Source organism: Gavialis gangeticus, unplaced genomic scaffold, assembly GCF_001723915.1.
Source record: "Gavialis gangeticus isolate Ggan-Ray unplaced genomic scaffold, GavGan_comp1, whole genome shotgun sequence".
Lineage (NCBI taxonomy): Eukaryota > Metazoa > Chordata > Crocodylia > Gavialidae > Gavialis > Gavialis gangeticus.
The window spans coordinates 85,594,507-85,599,254 of NW_017729034.1; positions in this window are offsets into that span (position 1 = coordinate 85,594,507).

Consider the following 4,748-nt stretch of genomic DNA (forward strand, 5'->3'; position numbering starts at 1 on the left):
CTCCTGGCCCTTCCTGCTCGCCCACCGGTGCAAACGCCGACGCAAACATTGGCTACTTCTGTTTCTGTCCGTCCTCCCCTGACCCAGCTTTTCTTTAAGAGAATATTCAAGTCACGACTGAATGATGAATACATAAAGAAGGGGTTGCGTTGGAGGTTTTCTTGGATTTTTTTAAAATTCTCTTAAAGTAGCATATTCATTAACAGGGGCCGTAAGAATGTGAATTTTGTTGCAGCTGTATATTTTACTTTAATTTTTAATCAAAGTATAACTGTTTTCTTAATGCAAATGAATAGAATTCATGGAAATGCAAAAGTCTTTGCAGCCAATGAGAAAAGAAATCACAAGCCCAGAACGCAATATAAAAATAAGACCTTATTTGTGTATGTATGTAATATATAAAACGGGTGCGATTGACCTGAGTTTTCTTTGTGGTAAAGATATTGCCATCTCTGATGGGAAGAAGCAGCAAGTCTCGACTGTCACTTTCTAAAAAAAACCTGGCATCTCTCAGATTTGTGTCAGCAGAAGGTCTAAAAACAGTAGACCTAGTTGTGGTCCATTGTGCAGGAGTACACAAGCTGCAGAGAGGCCATGCAGATGGATTTTATGCACCTTGAGCTTGTCAGACTAGGACTGTATCATAGTATCATATGTATTTCCACTGGTGACCTTGTAATTTTTGTTCTTTCATGCACATTGCAAGCTTGTAGCCTACACCTCAGCTTGACGAATCCTCAGCCTGATGAAGGGTTTTTAAACTTGAAAGCTTGCTAAGAAATTTTTTTTCCCAACTATTTAAGTAGGTCTAATAAAAGACATCAGATTCACCCAGAGAACCTTGTGTGTTATTATCAGCAAGGAATTTTGTAACTGTTTTTCTGTGTAGTGTCCCATCCCCCACCCCGTCCTTTATTGGAAAACTACATCTTATCAAATGAACCATTAGATCTTTTTTTTAAGTTGGGGCCACATATTGCTTTTGCCTCCTTTGTTATTATTTCCAACAAAGATAAGGCTCTACATCATTTACAGCCTTTGTTAACAGCCTGCAAAACAGAATAGAAAGACATAAAACACCAAAGGGATAAATGAAGTGAATGAGGTAAGGGAGGTTTCAGCTCCTGTCTAATAAAGAATGGGCTATGGTGCTGCTATAGTACACGACAAAAATGTATGTGTGTGTGGTGGGGGGCGGTGTTCTGTCCTTGAAGGAGTTGGTTCTAAAATAGGTGGAAAATGTTTTGTGAGTAATCATGGTCTCCACTGTCTATCTCTATGCACGTTAGGAATCCTATTCTTGGGCACAGGATACCATTCAGCCTTTATTTGGGAGGCGCTCATTTCTCTGAAGAGGTTGCAAAACCTAACCCCATAGTGTGTAAAAGTCTTGAGGGATCCTTTTTACTGCCTGTTGGACTGAACATAAACCAGTTAGCCCTGCTAAGGAAAGCAATTGGAAGGGCAAGACATGCTAGGAGTATTTCCTCTTTTTGAGCATCTGCGAGAACTCCAATTCTGACTGCACCTTGCAAGATGCTCTTGGCTCTCTTCCTGAGAACTTTTCTGCTGATTTCTTTAACTTCAGCAAGTAATGCAGACTTCGGAGAAGGTGAGTGGGTGGCACGTTTCTTCTTTTAAAGAAAAATATTACCATTGTTTCACTCAAAAATGAAAATTCAAATTGAAATCTTAGGGGCTTGTGTCCGAATTTACACTGGAGGGATTTCATTGGGTTAGCCAGTATTAGATCAGATATGAGTCGTATGCATATAGGAAATGGCAGGCTTTTAAAAAACATACTTTCTCTATGAATCATGTTAATGTGAAGTTGGTATAGATGCTGGCCGTTGATTTGTGTGCTAATATATAGAAGCTTCATGAATTTCATGTGAGTTACTTTTCAAGAAGGACTCCATTGTGCCCATTATACATCCATAATAATGTTAGGACATCTAGAGCCCTGGATTAGCATTTACTAGTGTTTTAAATTGAAATGCCATAAATATTGCTAGGATTAGGAAAATATTTGTTTTTATTACACATGTATGAAAGAACATGAGTCTGGTCCTTAAGAATTGCAAGATACCCTATGTACCCTACCCTAATTTAATTATAGGATTCCAGAATGGAAACTGGAAATAATTGAAGTTTATTAATAGAATGGTGGAGCTGAAGAATTTATGTATCACCAAAGTCATTAACCAAGATTTTTAAATTTTAAAATATAGAAATTAGTAGGGGAAAACACATTATTAATTGTATTCCAGAGTTGAAATTCCTAGGTTATAAAGCTAGAAGAGGACCGCTGTGATTACTTCTCTGTCCTCTTGTATAACCCAAGTCATAGGACTTCCAGGGAATGATTTCTGTTTGAAGTAGTGTGTGTATTCTGGGGCGGGGACGTACAATGTTGTTTTTAAAACTGCCAGTGATGGGAAATCCATTGCATATTTTATCTCTGGTCTCTCAATAATTGCATGCTGTGTTAGCACCCTTGTGCTTTCAAGCCCTGTTTTGGTATTAAAATGCATTACTTTTTCCTTCACAATTTTCAGATAGTTCAGAATGTCTCTTGCTACTTACCCTGTAACTAAAATAGACTGGGTTTGTTACAATATTAATTACTTTTTTTTTTTACTTCTCTGAAATGTATTTTATTTTTCATTGAGCCACTGAGACGAGCATATAGGAACATTCCTGTAAGCTACTTGTTAAGAAATCCCACATTCCTAATCTGTTTTCTTTACGTAGCAAACTGCTGAGTTGTGTGACAGATGTAACCTGTACTACATTTTATTAGAGTAGTTTAATGAATGGAATTGTTCCAAGTAAAGTGTGTGTAAAGAACTAGTATTCAGAACCAAGATATCTTTAGTGCCACATAAATCAGAGGGAATCAGTAAAGTGGGGAAAGAGGATAAGAAACTTTTGTCTTTTTTTTGTCTTTTTTGCATCATCTTAATATGTGTTAGATTTTTCTGACTTGCTTTTTAGCTTGGAAATTCCAGCCTTATTTACCCTGCCAGAGACAATGGGCTCCTAAGTAAATGCTGGGATTATAACAGTGCCACAACAGTGCTACTTGATGAATTGGGGCTTGGCAGTCAAGGGGAATTACTGGAGAGAGGAAGTGGATTATTATGCTGTTTTATTTATTGTTAATACATTATTTACTATTGACTTTGGAGTCAGCTAAACTGCACCATATTTTCAGTGGTTTAGTATTCCTATCATCGTGCCACTGTAGCTTTATCTCTCAATCTGTCCCTATATGTAAAAAGAATAAATATTAGTGAAATTGTGTTTGAAGAAGTAAACCTCTTATCTATGCTTCAGTCTAAACATGAGGTTTTCAAGGTAGCTGTAAACCAGTTATTTAGAGCCAAGGAATGCTGGTTTCACAGTGGAAAAAACTGATAGCCAAAATGTTTTAAAAAGCAACTTTCTGAAAGAGAAAATGGGAGGAAAGATACTATAAGGAATTTTTAACTATTATTAATATCTCATGTTTAAAAGAGTGGCACCTGGAAGTCCCAACAGAAATCAAGACCCTACTGTGCTGATCCTGAAGAAATCAGTGGACAACAAAGAAAGTTTCTATAGCATTAAGTGGCATTTGAATCAATCCTATAGTGAGAGAGAGCAATCTGAGTAGAAAAGGCATAAGGATGAAAAGTCCAAGGAGTAGGAAAACAACCTGCCATAGCAATTAGGGCTGTGTGAAGCTTCAGTGACTGATTCAATTCGGCGGAGGTTCAACAGCAGAATCTCTGAATACAAATTGAATCAGGAGACCCTTTAATCCTTCCAAATTGAATCTGAACCCTCTGAATCAATTTGGAGAGATTCGGAAAGATTCAATGATTCAGACATGGACATAGCTTTAAATGTTTTTTCTACGTACATCAAGGTACCTGGTGGTTGGTGAACGCTGAGATGGTGGGGCGGATGGAGCATCCCATCGGAGCATGGGGTGGGTCTCCAGCGTGCTTGGCAGCTGACCCAGAAGTGTACCAGAAGTACTTCAGGGTCCATCAGCGAGCGCATGCCCCCCCAGCTTGGTGACTGGTTCCTCCTGGGTCTGGGGGGGCACCCAGGGTCTCCCCAGGGCCGATCGCTGGTCCGGGGGGGTGGGTCCCCCTGTGTGCTCAGTGGTGGACCCAAAAGTGGACTGGAAATACTTCCAGTCCACTTTCAGGTTCACTGCTGAGCGCACAGTGTGGGGGGGCCCACACTCCTGTGGGACGCTCCACCCACCCCAGCGTTGCAGCATGCATGAGCCGCACCTGGTACCTTGAGGTATGTAGAAAAAACATTTAAAGTTGTGTCTGTGGCTGAATCACTGATTCTCCGAATCAGCATTGAATCTTCAGATTCAGATTCGGCTGAATCGAATCAGGACAGTGATCCAAATCAGTGAATCGAATCACTGTCCCTGATTCGGGCTGAATCTAGATTGAATACAGCCCATTTCGCACACCCCTAATAGCAACAGCTGAGAGTACAAGCCAGGCTTCCTGACTTTATCCTGTTCACTAGGTTGTGCCATCCCCTTCATACTTAGGCAACAGCAACCAAACCTGTATCTGCAGTATCTATTGTGAGACTGTTAGCACAATTGGTCTGGAGCGCATTCAGGATGTGTTTGCACACATGGTGCCTGTTGTGCATCATCCCTGTTATAAATAAATTTCTTGCTGGTTGCCTTGCTGACAAACTGTCCCCAGGCAGGCTCTTTCCCGTAT